Here is an 18564-nt window from a genome sequence, read left to right as displayed (position 1 = left end):
TAGGCATAAAGGAGTGGATATGGACTTTAAGTGATAAGGAAAGCTTTTCTATTTTAGAATAGGGAAAAGACAGAATAAAGCTAAAAAGATGCTTTTGCCATATGTATGCATTGCATGAGCTTTAGTTGAGTGATTTTTAGATCATGCTAAGTTTAATAAATTAGGGAGCCTCAAGGCATTGAAGGAAGTGTGAGAGTGAGGGAGTGAGTGTGAGAAGTTCTCCTTGGGAGCCTTTGGGTAGTTGTAAAAGGGCCATAGATTTGCATATCTGTCCATGAAGAGCAAGTTATGTATGAATGGTTGTTTTATGTGAATATAATGATGTTGAATTCAGTTCTGTAGCATGTTTGAGTTGAATGAATTCCGAGATATGGTTCTGCATGTGGTGGTAGAAACTAACGTTATGTAACTTGAATTTGCATAATGGTGCTTATTTTCCAATGCGCAATTACTGTAAGAACTTGATGTTTTAGAATATTGGACTTGTGTGAAGTGCGGTGGTTGAAGTTGCATATTTTTACAATACACAATGTGTGTATTAGTTCTCGACTGTATATTAATCCGTTGTGAAATTGGTATAGATGTTAATAGTTGATGCGCAATTGGAATTGAGATTCCATGTGATATCCATAAAATCGATTGTTATGCGTTGACTGTTGTAGGGAACGCCGTAAGCATAATGATAATCGGTTGTTCGAATTTAAATTGATCACAGGTTTGGCGGAGGCATATAGAGTTGTAAATTCGAAGACTCGAGCCTGACTGTAGCGAGTTCCGGAAGATATCAGTCGAAGATTCATTGCCGAGAGGAAGAGCTTGAGTTACCAATGATTAAAAACGACATCGATATTTGTTTGCAGCCATCAGCGTAGAGAACTGACGTGGAAACGCATATGTATAACCAGTGACAAATATACAGACAGGCGTTAGTACTGATCTATCAAAGACCTCATAATCGGCCTGTGTGTTTGGCAATTGCAGTTTATGTAATTAGAGCCTTTACCATGATAAATTTCGTTCGCCTATAACCCTGGTTGAGGATATACAGCCGAGGGCGAATACGAAAGTGGCACTGTCGACATATTATAAGGCTAAGTGTAACTGTGTAAGGCGTTAGTTGGTTGAACGATTGGTGCTATCTATACATCGACCAGAACGGCATAAGAAAGAGATATATGGCAGTCTTTGCCATTATAAAAACTCTACGCAAGAGGTATTCTATGCGTATGACAATTCTTCAATTGTGCGTAAGTCCATGAGTTTCGTGAAGAGCGCTGTGGACCATAAGATTATAACATCATGACCAAGGCTTTATATGCTTGGTGTTCGGAGGATCCTGGTAGTAGCGGCTTGGGAGTAGCCTGGGCTGCATGAGCACCTCAACTCTTAATTCTCTCCGATCCTTCCATCGGTGTATTCCTATGTAACTGGGCATGGAACTCCACTCTAGAGAGCGTAAGCATAGGAGTCCCAATGATTACTTGACCCATGTTCACACACTGAACATTTAACTCTAAACTCCTAGTAGAATCCATGTGGATCAACATTCAAGTATCCTTCGATATTTGTAGTGTTCCCATTGAAGAGGAAGTGAGAAAAGAAGTCACCATGCTTTTATACAAGGAAGAAGGAGAAAAAATGAGAGCTAGAGCTTAGGGCCGAAGGAACCTTATGAAGATAGTTGTAAAAAAATGTGTTTCTTCTTATGCTAACTTGAAGTGTTTCATTTAAGAAATCCATGAGCTGTGCTAGGGTCCAATTACTCAACCGAGGTTTACACGAGAGCTAAAAAGCAAAACATGAATGATGCTAATCATGTCCTCATGTATTGAATCAACATTCATACAAAAATATATTAAGAGTTATAATAGACTATTATAACTCTATAATGTTGGTAATTTTGTTAATAGCAATTCCCCCATATATAAATCTCATAATTCCAAATAGAGTTAGTTATTTATATGATAAATACAATTAATTATTAAGTTAATTATTCAAAACTACAAGAATTAATTGGTACACTGTAGCCTAATATTGCCCCGCACACCATCTCTCATGACCCCATCAATCTCTTTGAGCAGAGGTTTGACCAAACACTGATCGTCTAAAATGTTCACATAAATTTTTGTGATCTCGAATGGATCTTCAATGCCTTACTAATATTTCGGCTTCTTTCTAGCAAAAAACCCTTCCCACATCCACAACGGAGTCAAGGCCTACTTGAAGTTAATAATTTCATCCTCAAAGAAGGAAACGAATAAGTAGAGAAAGAACAGTTGCATATTAACCTGATAATTTCCGAGAGATCGTAACTCCAATTTAAGCAATCATAAAGATGTGCACGTTCTTGGCTCTAGACTACCAATTCCCATTCTCATGCATCTGCGATGCCTGATATTGACCTCCCTATTACTTTGGTTGCAATGGGAAGCCCTCCAAATTTGGCGCACACAAGATTTGTCAGTTTATCGTTGATTTTTGGAGGGAGATTTCAATTATTATTTGGAAAAGCATGATAAGAAAACAAATCCTAGCTCTTTTCTTCCACCAAATCTGTCATTTCCATTATTGTATTCTCTAAAACTCCCATCTCTAGAAGTGATATGCTATTACTTGAACTCACAAAAATCTTGGAGTGGGAGTTATCGACAAGCAATGCTACACCTAGCTCCTCCAGCAGTTTCCCACCACCTCCCCACATGTCACCTAAGAAGTGGGAAAACCAATTTCCCTCCATTCTCTATTTCAATCAAACTTTAACATCCTCTTCCATTATATTTTGAGGAAAACCTACTTTTTCTTGAATGGTTATTTGTCTGCAAAGATCATTCCTAAGGCTTGTAAATGAGGCCTTAAGCCAAAGAAGCAAACCATCGTTATATAAATCACTCACCTTCAGGAAGTTATAGAGTCCCTTTAGAAGAAGAGTTTTTGCGGACCCACCCTTTGCCAACAACTCCAATGCGGGAGAGAGACTCAACATTTGCATCGATCAACCACATCTCGTGTGTCAAAAATGATTCCTCTTCTTTGACTATAAGGGGTTCCTATATTATGAAGCCACCCATAGCTATATTGAGACCTTCAGAGATGCTTGTAGAAGTGTTGCTTGAAGTTTGATCGTGACAACAATGAGAGAATTTGAAATCAGGACACTAAACAGTCGCAATAGTGAAGGCTGCAACAATGATAGTTTAAGTGAAATTGTGAGGAGGCTCAAAGGCTTTCATTGTGTGAAGTAAGTCTACACATCTACAAAACGAAAACCTCCACACAAAACAAACAAAAGCTCTAAAATAAAATATATATTTGAGTACAACTTTCGCTGTCAACATTAATTCAATCATTTGGTCATTAATGTATTTCTTTAATAATTGTAATTTTTTATTTTTAAATAGTTTCTTCACCCATCTAAACAAACATTGCATGGAAATTTACTTCGAAGCTTTGCTTGTGTGGAGATTTCACTGTCTGGAAATATATGCATAAGAAAAGCCCCATACACTTCCTGTATGGATAAACAAAAAATCTAAAATAAAGCTCCAAAATAATTATTCATGCAAATGTAATATCAATGTGGCATGTTTAATTAATCACACTCTCTTTGAAGTGCCACAATGTCTTTAAGTGTTTTGATCTAGTACATTGTACATTTTTTAACAGAGTGAAGAGCATGGTAAATTTGTTTTCAAAAATATTATATCTTTTTGATGCATTTATGACGTGTATAAGAATTGGTAATTCATGTTCCTATTTAACCACCATTATTTGGTGCAAGAAACTATGGTTATAGTTTTTAAATTCTTATTATATTTTTAATTTAAAAAACATTATGTTGTTATTTATTATTATTACTATTTTGTGTTTTACTACCTAATGCTTCACCAAATCATCTATCTCACAATAAAATATAATAAACTATAGAGTGGACATGATTTTATATATCAAAATTATAATATCCTTAGAATACTATGAGAAACATGGTAAAATATGTGGTGTATCTCCATTTCTATTAATAACTTCACAACAACCTACCTACCCCATTCTAGTTGTAAGTAGGACACAACTTTCGCCTGATATGTGGCTTCCATTGCCCACATAAATTATTATTATTGTTTATTATGTATCTAATTGTGTGGAAGTTCATTATGTGTAGGTTACACACAATGAACTTTTGGACAATTAACTACAGAATAAATAATAATAATAATTTAATTTTAAATTAGTGTTATGTGGGATTTTATTGTGCTGAAACTCCGCACATTTTTTTTTTAATATTTTGAAATGATGTGTATGTTTTGTTATCATTGTCGTACGTATCTTTTTTGTGATCAGAGAGAAAGTTTTTCATACAAATCTAATGCAAGAGCATCTAGCTCAGTGAAGGACATGGCAGGAGTTTGTCTCTTTCAAAATCGTTTGAGTTGCATTAGTTTTTCATTTTCTAGGAATGGTTGTCTCAGCCAATGACAATGTTTGCTTACGTATTTTTCTTTTTACTTTTTTTAGTTTTATTTAAAATTTGTTTTAATTTACAAAGCAAGAAAAGACAGTTATTCAGAAACTATTTTAAGGTAACTACATTATGTAACTACTGGTAGTTTTTCTAACTGTCCAGTGTTCTCCACAAAACGAAAAGAGAAAGCAGCTAATGTAATCTTTTTTTGCCACCATAGAATTAAATGAGGAGAAAGCACAAAAATATTTTTTGAAGAGAAACATCTGAATCTATTCATGTTACAGTCCTAAAATTATTCCTACTAAATACTGTTAAATCATTTTATTTTCCATAAACAAAGTCGATACACACAGATGAACCACAAGCACAAAGGCGAGGAGAGCTATCGGATAAGCTATAGCACAAACAGAACGAAAAATATGAAGGAACTGAGCAAGCCACTGCCCATAGAGACAAGTTTCACGTACCAAAAACGACCACATTCCCATTTTCATTTGCAAAATTTGAACAATCAAATTCACAGCATAAATATAAATATATATTTTGTCAAGAAGTTGAACGTTACAACACATTGATTAAATGACCAATAAATAGAACTAAGTCAACTGCACTACAAAACCATCGTGAGGCCATGATAGGGCCATTTAAATACATACATAATTTATAAACAGTAGAGTCACAAACACACAGTGGAGCCATAGGCACAGTGCCAAGAAACCGCAGAGCCAAGCCAGACTACAACTACGACTCATAAAACCCTTTGAGTAGTAAACCCTTGCTCAAACAGCAGAAAGACACCAAGGAGCGACCCTACCCAGTTCAGGTGTAGGAGACCCGGTGTGAGGAGCACAAGCAGACCATCGCTCACCTACGTTGGCCAATAACCAGGCCATCAGTAACGAAGCACCAAAAAACCACAGCTACGTAAATAGACTGCAACTAGAATAGAGGGAAGAGTCGAGCCTGTGTAAGTTGCCAGAGAAGCCACAGTGCTGAGGTTGCAACCACAAAGTTGCTTGCTGCCACAAGGAGCAGAGGTTGTGAGTGCCTGATAAAAACGAAGTAAAAACAACTAGCATAGAAGGATGGTTTACCTTCGGGAGACTGCCGAGTGGAAGCTGAAAACCAAGCGACTCCATAGACGCAAACTGAGACAAAACCAAACAAATCATTAACCTGTGAAGCCAACACATGGAGAAGAAACAAATAAAGAAGAGCTGCAACTGAGAATACAAACAGAGCTGAGAAAAAGTTGACAGCAGAGGCCGATATCGAGGGTTTCACACCTAGGTCTCGAAGCAGAGCACAGAACAGGCCGAGGCATCGTCCACAGGTGAAAACCCACACCACATTGCAAACTAGGCACAGTAGAAGCGAAATCTCAAACAGGTGACAGAGCAAACCCTCGTATAGTAGGACCAGAGACCTCATTAGCAGCATAGCGGCACAACAAAATTAACAATGCAAATGAAATGAACAGTCAGGGTTTTAGGGCATAGAAGGAGCGGGAAGGAACAAAGCCCAAGACCTGGACACATGTTCTTGTCTCCATCAACCAACAGTACCACCGCATTAAAGTCAACCAACCACCATTCAATTAAAAAATCCAATCAACATATTTATCATTAATCCGATGGTCGTAAGGGCTGGACCCATCAAATTTTAGTATCAGAGCAGGAACAGTTAACTGATTTTCTTATAAAATGGAAGCTAGAAGAAGAGGTCATGGTAGAGCTATTCGAAGAGTAGTAGATGAGCAATTGAGGGAAGAGATTAGGATCCTGAATACCTGTCCGACGACAGTAGAAGCAGGAAGGAGAAGGGATACAGAAGTAGGGGATGACACTGAAGAAGAATCCGTAGTTACAATAGATGGATCAGATGAAGAAGGACCTGAAATCAAACTGTTAAGGTCGGTCTTGTTGGCTAGTAGTAAGACAAAGCCTAAAATTCTGAATTATGATGGCAGTTTGTCCACAAAAGTGCTGGTTGGACTGGGTTAGTGAGATGGACATATAATTTGAATGTGAGGAGGTCAGCAAAGATAGGAGAGTTAAATTTTCTTCTACTGAGATGAAAGGACACATGGCCTTATGGTGGGATAGTGTCGAAGTAGAGAGGAGAAGATAGAATAAGTTACTAATTAAAAAGTGGACCAGAATGGTCACCAAGATGAAGAGCAGGTTTTTTAGCAAGTATTACCAAATTTCTCTACATCGACAGGTACAAAATTTGAAGCAAAGAGGAATGGCGGTGAAAGAATATACTGAAGAATTCTATCGGGTGAATTTGAGAGCTGGTTATACTGAAGACACCCCATAAAAGACAACAAGGTTTTTAAATGTCCTAAGGCTGGAGATATTAGATGAGATAAGTATGATTTCTCTGAAAACCATATAGGAAGCATACCAGAGTGCCTTAAAGGTAGAGGAAAAGATCACAAGAAAGCAGAATGCGAGGAGAGGATGAGGAATTGGAAAAGGGAAAGGACAATCCTTTGGGAGAGGAAGAACTGCCAACAACAGTGAAGAGGGCATCAATTCAAAGACCTCAGGGACAATAGAAAAGGAAGGTAGCACTAGAGGAGGAAGGCCATCCCAGAGAGGAAGGGGAAATGGCAGAGGCAGAGGAGCTGCCTACCAGTCCTACAAGTGCCACAAGTGGGGGCACAAATCCTTTGAGTGTCCTGAAGGAGAATAGGTTGGTCAAAGAGAAGAATATGTTTCTCAGACAGAAGAAGTGGAGGCACCGCCTCAAGAGGTAGAGAATGTACCAGAGATAGGAGAGGCCTTAGTCTTAAACAAGGTACTGCTGAAATCGGCAAAAGAAATAGCTGAACAAACCCAAAGAAAGGTGTTGTTCCGGATTGTGTGCAAGTCAAATGGCAAATGTTGCAAATTGATTATAGACAATGGAAGAACTAATAATCTGGTTGCAACAGAGATGGTGGAGAAATTGAGTTTAAAATGATTTAAGCACCCAACTCCTTATAAGGTGTTGTGGTTATAGAAGGGTCACCAACTGCTAGTTGATGAGCACTGTCAGGTAGAATTCCATATTGGCAAGTATAGGGACAAAGTGATTTGTGACGTCATGGCCATGGACATGTGTCATATTCTGCTAGGTAGACGGTGGTAGTATGACTGAAAAGTTATTCATGATGGGAAAACAAACTGTTACAATTTTGTTAAGGAAGGGATTAAGCATACGCTAGTACCCATCAAGGAGGAAGAGACAAAAGAGACTAGTGGAACAAAAATATTACTGGTGGGTGGAAGAGAATTTCTGAAATAGATTGAAGATGACGAGGTGAAGTATGTTGTTGTAGGGAGAACAAATATAGTGTTGTTGCACACTGAAATTTCTAATTTACCTGAAGAAATCCATGAAATGTCGCAAGAATTCAGCGACATTGTGGAGGATGATCTACCAGATAAATTGCCACCAAAGCGGAGTATTAGTCATCACATAGATTTCATCCCTGGAGCTAGTTTACTGAATAAAGCTGCTTAACAGATGAGCCCCAAGGATAATGAGGAGATTAGGAAGCAGGCACATGAATTGATGGATAAGGGATTGATTTGAGAAAGCTTAAGTTCGTGTGCAGTTTCGACAGTTCTTGCTCCCAAGAAAGGAGGCGAGTGTTGGATGTGTACAGATTCACGAGAAATAAACAAAATTACGATCAGGTATAGGCTCCCATTGCCACGAATGGATGACATGATGGACTGTTTGAGTAGGGCAGCATATTTTTGGAAGATAGATCTGAAGAGTGGATACCACCAGATTAGAATTCGAGAAGGGGACGAATGGAAAACAACTTTCAAAACTAATCAAGGGTTGTATGAGTGGCTGGTGATGCCATTTGGGTTGAGTAACGACCCTAGTACCTTTATGCACCTGATGAATAAGATGTTGAAGGAGTTCATTGGGAAATTTGTGATTATATATCTAGACGATATACTGATTTTTAGCAAGACCAAGGAGGAACATTTTCGACATGTTCGATATGTTCTAGAGAAGCTGCAGCAAAACAAGTTGCTGATAAATCTGAAGAAATGTACTTTCTTGCAGAAGGAGTTAGTCTATTTGGGTTTCGTGATTGCAGAAAATGAGCTGAAAATGGACCCAAAAAATGTTGCAGCTATACTTAGCTAGCCATTCCCTAAGAGTTTGTTCGAAGTTCGAAGTTTTCATGTGTTGGCAAGTTTCTATCACAAGTTTATAAAAGATTTTAGTGGAATTTGTGTACCTATGTTGTATACAACCAAGAATGCAAGTCAACCCTTTCAGTGGACTGAAGCTGCAGAGAAGAGATTCCAGATATTGAAGAAGAAGATCACTGAGAGGCCAATTTTGAGGCTACCTGACTTCAACAAACTTTTTCAAGTTCGGTGTGATGTTATTGGTATAGCCATTGGAGTTGTACTCAGCCAGGAAGACAAAACAGTAGCCTATTTCAGCAAAAAATTAAATGAAAGTAGACAAAAGTATACGTCTTATGACAAGGAGTTTTATGCCATTGTCGAAGCTTTAAAGCATTGGAGACATTATCTGTTGGGTAATGAGTTTGTTTTGTTTTCTGATAATTCTGCATTACATTATGTTATGTAGCAACATAAGCTTAATAAAAAACATGTAAAATAGGTGGAGTACTTACAAAGCTTCACGTTCGTATTGAAGCATATCAATGGTCAAGCGAACAAGGTAGCAGATGCACTAAGCAGAATAATTCTACTCTTGTAGGAGAGCACGATACAAGTGTTAGGATTTGAGCACTTGAAGGATTTGTATCAAACAGATGCAGATTTCAAGGAGGCTTACGAAACCTGCCATAATCCATTTTTAAGGAACAATAGTCTGTGGCTGGACTATAACTTGCAGGAGTAGCTGTTATTCAAGGGAGGACAACTATGTGTCCCAGAATTTTCGATGAGGGAGAACATCATCTGGGACAAACATAGTGGAGGTATAACTGGACATTTTGGCATTGATAAGACCTTGGATAAACTTAGTCATTTCTATTACTGGCTGAAGATGCGAAGAGATGTACAACAGTATGTGACTAGGTGTAAGATATGTCAGTTGGCGAAAGGGAACAGTTAGAACACGGGGTTGTACACACTGTTTCCTATTCCAAACAGACTGTGGGATTCAGTCAGTCTAGACTTTGTCCTGGGTCTGCCTAAGACACAGCGAGGTTTTGATTCCATCATGGCAGTGGTTGACCGATTCTCGAAGATGGCACACTTTATCCCTTGTAGAAAAATCAGTGACACTACCCATGTAGCACACTTGTTTTTCACCGAAGTCGTCAAACTACATGGCTTACCTAAGTCCATAATTTCCGACAGGGATGTGAAATTCACATGGAATTTCTGGCGCACCTTGTGGAAAAAGCTGGACATAAAGTTAAATTTCAGCTCCACTTGTCACCCACAGACTGATGGGCAAACGGAGGTGGTGAATAGAAGTTTAGGAAACCTGCTATAGAGTCTAGTTGGAGAAAATTCACGAATGTGGGATCATGTACTTGCTCAACCATAATTCACTTATAACAATTCACTGAATCAAATCACAGGAAGTAGTCCTTTTCAGATCTTGTATGAAATGCATCCCTGAGGAGTGCATGAGCTGTGGGTTTTGGGACAGTTGGAGAAAAGAAGTGCTGACAAGGAAGACTTTGCAAGAGCAATTAATGACCTACATGAGCAGGTGAAGATGAAATGACAGGACAACAGTCAGAGGTACAAACAAAAATTAGATCTGAAATGATGTGAGGTACAATTTAATGTAGGGGATCAGGTTCTAGTGCATCTGCGCAAGGAAGGATTTCCTAAGGGCGAATAAAATAAGCTGAAATTCAAAAAAAATCGACCTTGTAAAATTCTACGTAAGTTTTCTGCAAATGCCTATGAACTGCAATTGCCTCCAGGTATAAGAATATCGCCCATTTTTAATGTGGAATATTTATTCCCATACACTACCAGTTTGGAAGAGGACAGTTCGGCACAGCCAAAGCGGGACACCCAGGAAGAGAGTAGTTCGTGGATGAGACAAATGCCTACGGCTCAGCCACTTGAAATTGAAGGAATCCTTGACACACAAGTGGCCAGACGAACTCGAAAGAAGGAGTACCTACAGTACCTCGTCAAGTGGAAGAACTACCCTATTGAGGAAAATTCGTGGCTTGATGCAAGACAGATACAATGTGCAGGGTATTCTATCGAGGAGCTCATGGACTAAAGCCATGAATTTTCACCTACGCCGAGAGCTTGATGTAAGAGCATCTGGCTCAGGGATGGACATGGCGGGAGTTTGTCTCTTTCAAAACAATTTGAGTTGCATTAGTTTTTCATTTTCTAGGAATGGTTGTCTCAAACAATGACAATGTTTGCTTACATATTTTTCTTTTTACCTTTTTTAGTTTTATTTAAATTTTTTTTTTAATTTACAAAGCAAGAAAAGACATGTATTCAGAAACTATTTTAATGTAACTACATTATGTAACTACTGGAAATTTTGCTAGTTGTCCAGTGTTCTCTACAAAACAAAAAGAGGAAGCAGCTAATGTAATCTTTTTTTGACATCATAGAATTAAATGAGGAGAAAACACAAAAATATTCTCTGAAGACAAACATCTGAATTCATTCATGTTACAGTCCTAAAATTATTCCTACTAAATGTTGTTAAATTATTTTCTTTTCCATAAGCAAAGTCAATACACACAGGTGAACCGCAAGAAAAAAGGCGAGGAGAGCTATCAGATAAGCTATAATACAAACATAACAAAAAATACAAAGGAACCGAGCAAGCCACTATCCATAGAGACAAGTTTCAGGTACCGAAAACGACCACATTCCCATTTTCATTTGCAAAATTTGAACAATCAAATTCATAACATAAATATAGATATATATATTTTTCAAGAAGTCGAATGTTACAACACATTGATTAAACGACCAACAAATAAAACCGAGTCGACCGCACTACAAAACCCTCGTGAGACCATTACAAGTCCATTTAAATACATACATAATTTATAAACAACAGAGTCACAAACAAACAATGGAGCCATAGGCATAGTGCCAAGAAACCGCAAAGCCAAGTGGGACTACAACTACGACTCATAAAACCCTATGAATAGTAAACACGCGGTCAAACAACAGAAAGACACCAAGGAGCAACCCTACCTAGTTCAGGTGTAGGTGACCGAGCGTAAGGACCACAAGCAAACCATCACTCACCTGCATTGGCCAATAACAAGGCCATGATCAACAAAGAACCAAAAAACTATCGCTACGTAAATAAACTGCAACTAGAACATAGGGCAGAGTTGTGAAAACTTACCAGGGAAGAACCGAGCCTGTGTAAGTTGCCATAGAATCCATGGAGCCGAGGTCGCAACCATAGAGTTGCTTGCTACCACAAGGAGCAGAGGCTGTCAGTTCCTGATAAAAACGAAGTAAAAATGACTAGCATATAAGGAGGGTTTACCTTCAGGAGACTACCGAGTGGAAGCCGAAAGCCAAGCGACTCCATAGCTGCAACCTAAGACAAAACCAAACAAATCATTAACTTGTGAAGCTGATGCATGGAAAAGAAACAAATAAACAAGAGCTGCAACTGAGAATACAAACAGAGCCGAGTAGAAGTTGACAACAGAGACTAATACCGAGGGCTTCACACCTAGGTCTTGAAGCCGAGCACAAAACAAGCCAAGGCATCATCCACAGGTGTAAACCCACACCACATTGTAAACTAAGCACAACAGAAGCAAAATCTCAAACAGGTGACAGAGCAAACACTAGAACTTTTTGTTTTAGTCAGTTACACCAACAAGTTTAGGATTTTAGGGCCTTGGATTAGGTGAGTGGAGAGTTAACTCTCCAAGGCCACATAAAACGTCAAACATAAGGGTCTGATTAACGAGAGAAAATCCAATAGCGTTAGGAAGACCAGGAAAGCTCCGGATCTGGGAGTTAAGCACGAGGGTCTGTGAAGACAGGGAAGAGAGATACCCCCTCTCCTACTTGTCTGAACTTACCTCATGACTGTTCCACCTGGCTTCTGCGACGAGTTGGTACCCATAGTTGCCTCTCCTAGGGATCTACACAGGTGGCTGTGGAGGGGAATCCCGTGGCACCTGAGTTTGACGTTGTATCACTCTCGACAGTACTACTGGAGGGCACACTTGCGAAGCTTGGGGGCTTGCACTGGTGCAGGCTGTTGTTAGGAGGTCAGCGTAACTTCCTCTGATACCTTCGCTGATAGGACTGGGCCCTCATCATCCCAAACTATCTTCGGAAGGCCCCTTGATTCACTTTCTCATATTTTGGTGTCTGGTCCTAATCACCCGGAGCGGAAATACGTGGGAGTTGTTTGACTGGCTGTGTCTTTAGGGACTTTATAGTGTGTGCTGTGTGCTCCTAGTTGGCCTAGCTTTCAATTTTTTGAGTCTTTAGTTAGATCATAACAAAAAATTCAAAGTGGCTGACCGATCTCCAAGACGGTCTTGAAGACTTCGTGGTCTTTCGCCGCCAAGTTTATAACCTTCTCCGAGAAGGCATAGAGGGAGTACCACCGGTGTGGTTCGTCCTACGCCGGTTGACGCATCGGAGATTGATCCTCCTAGCGGAGGCATTATTTCCCAAGCAAGGACTGGTACTTCTGAACAAGAGAGGGATAATCCAATCCTTTCTCGAGTTCTTTCTCAAGCGGAGAATAACGTAGAGGTAGAAGAATTCTCAGAGTCGTTAGGGGCTCCAAATTCTCCCCTACCATTTAGTCATCCAGACGTATTGAAATACGTTGGGACTCCGTCACATAGACCATCAAGTCCAGGTTACGCTACGCACTTACCATTCATGACCACTACTGGAAGCATGGCTTCTACGAGTGCTGCGACTATGCAAACCCCTACATCGGTACAAGGGGGAGGAACCATTTCCATCCCCTCCACTTCCTCGTTTGGATCTTTTGCGAACACACCTCTACTTGGGTCTACCTCCATTTCGTCCACGAGTGGAAATGCCCAAACTAATGCTTTTAGTACTGGACTCTTCTCTTTTGGCACCCAATCACAGGGTATTCCATCGGTTCCGTTTAGTGCCGCTACGTCCATGATGGGCGGATCGGCTTCATTCAAGGGTTTTCCTTTCGGAAGTGGTCATATACCACATTCCAACCCGACGGTAGGATACATGCCTTTTTCTTCAATAGGACAAAGCAGAAATCCTTTCCAAGGTTGGAATAACCCTAGGGTTAGTAGCACGGGAACTGGCAATCCGTTTATCGTCCAACAAGGGAATAGGTTGTACACCACGGTTAGTTCGTTTCAAAGTATTCCTCCCCTTGCTTTGGCTTGGAATCCATATCAGGGGTTATCAACTCCTTACCATTCTTTAGGAGGAAACTTTGCGGGTTATGGAGGTTATACGGCAGGAGTTGGTCAAACTCCGAATTTTGCTGGACCACAAGGCTTGCCTTTTGGTTCAGCCGGTTCTACTGGTCACTTCGGGCAGCCTCGTGCCTCCCAAATTCTAGGACAATCTTTTCAGAGCTTCGGGAGTTCTGCCCAGTCTGGGTGGAATCCCCTAGGTCCTCCTAGGCTTCCGTTTCTGGCAACGTTAAACTTGCCAGATCTCACAAAGTTAACAAATGACCCAATCAGGTATAATTCGGCTTGGCCTCCAGTCCCAACCAAACTCCCTTTGGACATTCCAAAATTCGAAGGGAAGAGTGGCGAGGACCCGGGCGACCACGTAACCACATTCCATCTGTGGTGCTCATCCAACTCCTTCATCGAGGATTCGATTAGGTTGAGACTCTTTCAGCGCACCTTGACTGGTAATGCGGCCAAGTGGTATATAGAGTTGCCAGGGGGCAGCTTTACATCGTTCGCCGACTTAGCCAATATTTTCTTAAATCACTTTCAGTTGCCTGTCCACTATGACACCGGAACTGAACTTCTGGCCACCTTTCGTCACGATAAGGCTACTCACATTTCCGATCACATTCAGGAATGGAGACGGAGAAAGAGGCTCATTAAAACCGAAATTCCCCCGGAATACCGTCTTGAGTGGTTTTAGAAGTCTTTACAACCCGAGATCTCCAAGGATGTCTCCATGTCTGGGGTCTATTTTGAGGAGCAAGCCATTTTTAGGGCCCAGCAATTGGAATTGATCTACTCTCAGTTTGGGATCCTACAAAAGTACTTGCGAGATGCTCCTGGATCTAAGGTTGATTTAGCTAAGCCGAAGCCAGGTCCGCACACGGACGGTATCGTTGGGTCAATAGACACATCTACAGTGAACTTGTTGAATCAATTGCAGCAGTTGTCTTTGCAAACTGCTTCTAACAACCAAGTCACATTGTCTAATCCTCCCGCTTCCCAAACCTCTTCAATTAATGTCGTCCAATCCGATAACCCCAAAGGAAATCAAAATTCCAATGGGAAGAAGAAAGGACGTGGTAAGAAGAAGAACTCGGATGGGAAGCCCGATGCAAATAAATCCGGTAACAACGTTGGTGGTGGTAAAGGTGAGTCGAGAAAGAAAGTTAAGTTTCCTTGCAAGTTATGCAAAGGAGACCATCTAAGTCATCTTTGCCCTAGGATTGAAGATGCTCAGTGCTTGTTAGGACAGCAAGGGACTTCTAGTTCGCAAGCTGTGTTAACTAACCCGTTTCCCCAAGGGCAGCAACTTCTTGCTGGCGCGAGTTCGAATCCTGGGACCTCCTCAGGGGGCAACCAGGAAGGGGAAAAAGCATCAAATGTTTTTATGATGGGTTCAAATGTCCATGTGACTACTCGGTCATGTGATTATGGTGAAGCGGAAACATCCAAAGATAAAACCGTTCCCGGAGGTACTGACCTTCATATTGAGCGACCCCCTGTTGAGACTATACCACGGATATCGAAAGGTTCTGCCAAACACGCGACGATTAACCCTAATGCTAGGGCCGCCCAGAATTACTCCATTGGGGAGGATCTGGCTCAAAGCCCATGTGCTATGTCCGCTTTAGAGGTTCTCCAGTCGTGTCCGGCTCAGAGAAGTGCTTTACTCTCCGCAATTGGAGCGGTTGATCTGGCTAACTCTTTAGTGCTCACTTTTGACATGTTAAATGTCAAAAAGTGACTCCCTCATCATATGGCTTTTCAGAAAAAGTCTAGATACCGGAAAATCAATATTTTCCGCACCGTTATAGATGAAGGAGCTTCCACATGTGCCATGTCGATGTCATGTTGGAAGGCTATTGGCTCACCTTCGGCTGTTCCTTCACCAACCGTCTTAACTACATTTGATGGTCATTCTCACAAGCCGCATGGGATTATCCCGGCCTTTCCTATATGTGTTGTAGGGAAGGTCGTTAATATCGAAGTTGAAGTCGTAGATGCTAACCTAGACTATAATCTCCTATTAGGAAGGAACTGGGTATACGAAATGGAAGCCGTTGTATCGACTCTGTTTCATGTCATTTGCTTTCCTCATGAGGGGAAAATCGTTAAGGTTGATCAATTGGACTATTCCCCAATCGATCCTCAAGCAAGCTCCGACTCTACTGTTCCTTTGGTGGATAACCCTCGCCCACCGACTGAGAATTTAGGAGTAGGGATGTATTCCTCATTCATGGGTACGTTTGATCTTCCCTCTCCTTTTGCAAAAATCAATGCTATTTCATCATCCAAGGAGTCTCCTCGAGAAGAGCTCTTCCGAACTCATTATTTTTCCGACCCTTGGACCTTGCCTTCACCTATGACCACATTAGTTGAAGGACAAGTAAATGGAATGGCGTTTCCTATATCTGCAGCTGAGCTTAGATATTAGTCTATCGTAGACTCTGCAGATAACCATTCCACTCCTTTTTTTGAAGAAGAGTTGGATGGTCATGTGGCCCCAGCCTGGAGCCTAGACTCTATCTCTACCTTGGATTGCTTGGATTCAATTTTACCTTCTGAAGAAGCAATCCTTGAAGCAATGATGGGTATAGATCAACCGTGGGAAGATTTACACCATCGTTCGTACTTTCTTCCTCCTTTGTGGGAAGTGGAATCTAGTTTTTCCGAGCTCTGTACTAGTGATGTTGATATGGTGTCGAACCCTTTGGCTCCAGCACACATTTGCACCGAAGGTAGTATGTCGGTAATTTCAAAAACGATATCCATCAACATCTCTAAAGACCCTAACATCATTGAGAATATCTTCATCGGGATCGAGTGTTCCCCTGAAGAAATTCAAATCTACACCGACCTCTTTAAGGAATATCGTGACGTATTTGCTTGGTCTTATGAAGAAATGCCTGGCATTGATCCTTCCATAGTTCAACATGAGATCAAGACATATGAAAACGCGAAACTTGTTCGTCAAAGACTTCGTCCGGTTAACCCTAGGAAAGCAGCAGCTATCAAAGCTGAAGTCCAGAAGCTGCTAAAGGCGGGTTTTATATACCCTGTTCCTCTTACCGATTGGGTTTCTAATCCAGTCCCCGTAGATAAAAAGCAAGGAACAATCCGTGTATGCATCGATTTTAGGGATCTAAACAAGGCTTGTCCTAAAGACAATTACCCCACGCCATTTATTGATCAAATTATTGATGAGTGTGCGGGTAACGAGATTTTCTCCTTCATGGATGGTTTTTCAGGTTATAATCAAATCTCTATCCGTCCTGAGGATCAGCATAAGACAACCTTCATATGTCCCTGGGGTACCTTTGGATATCGAAAGATGCCTTTTGGTCTTAAAAATGCTGGAGCTACGTTTCAGCGGGCCATGTCATACGCTTTCCACGACATTAAACATCTCATCGAGGCATACTTAGATGATCTCGCTGCTCGTTCTCAAAAGAGAACAGATCACCCTAGTCATCTTCGATTAGTCTTTGAGCGATGTCGTTTTTATAAAATCCGGTTGAATCCCAACAAGTGCATTTTCGTGGTTACATCCGGTCGGCTGTTAGGGTTTATTGTGTCCAATGAAGGGATTCGGGTCGATCCCTTCAAGGTTGAGGCAATAATTTAGTTGCCTCCCCCGTCTTCACTTCGGCAACTTCAAAGTCTTCAAGGGAAGGCTAACTTCTTAAGACGGTTTATAGCAAATTACACCGAGATCACTAAAGGGTTCATGTGTCTACTATGGAAAGGAGTTCCATTTATATGGGATGACTTCACGCAGCGGTCGTTTGATGCTTTGAAAAAAGCATTAGTCTCTGCCCCGCTTTTGAGTCCACCGGATTATGGTAGAGACTTCCTTTTATATCTCGCTGCGGCAGAATCAACCATTGGTATGGTTCTAGTTCAGGAGGATGATGCTCTCGCCGAGCACGTCATTTATTATTTAAGCCGAGGCTTAATAGGCCCTGAGCTTCGCTATTCTCTGGTTGAGAAGTTGGCCTTGGCAGCTGTCCATGCTATCCAACGGCTCCGTCATTATATTTTGCTACGTAAAACTTTTGTCTTAGCGACAGTCAATCCGTTTCAATTTGTCCTCAATAGGTGAGTGATTGGGGGCAAATATAATAGATGGATAGTCATTTTGCAAGAATTCGATCTCGAGTTCTTGTCTGCCAAATCTAAGAAATCCATGGTTTTTGCGGAACTTATTTCGGAGCTACCTTGTGGAGATGATATTGTTTATGAGGAAAGTTTACCCGACGAACATATATTCCTCATCTCTGCAGAAGACCCTTGGTATGGAGATATCATTATTTATCTCTAGACTTCGAAGTGCCCCTCTACTTTCTCCAAGGATGAACGTCGTAAATTACGTCACCTGGCAAAAAACTATGTTATTGTTGGTGACACATTATATCGTCGAGGGGTTGATTCAATCCTCCGTCGTTGTTTAACCTTAGAGGAAGCAGAGTCCGTGCTCAATGATTGCCACAGTGGAGCTTGTGGTGGTCATCTATCAGGGCTCGCTACAGCCCAACGCATCTTACGTGCCGGCTATTTTTGGCCTTCAATTTTTAAGGACTGTGTGGAAGTAATCAAACGCTGCCACCCATGTCAAATTTTTACTCGCAAGATGCGTGCGCATCCAGCTCCTCTTTTTCCTGTTGTCACTGTCGGTCCCTTTACTAAGTGGGGCATCGACTTTACGACTTGT

Source organism: Pinus tabuliformis, chromosome 1_2 (assembly GCF_031772625.1).
Source record: "Pinus tabuliformis cultivar Carrire ecotype Pingquan chromosome 1_2, CPIR1, whole genome shotgun sequence".
Lineage (NCBI taxonomy): Eukaryota > Viridiplantae > Streptophyta > Pinopsida > Pinales > Pinaceae > Pinus > Pinus tabuliformis.
The sequence above is the reverse complement of the archived record's forward strand: the minus strand, read 5'-3'. Positions refer to the sequence as shown.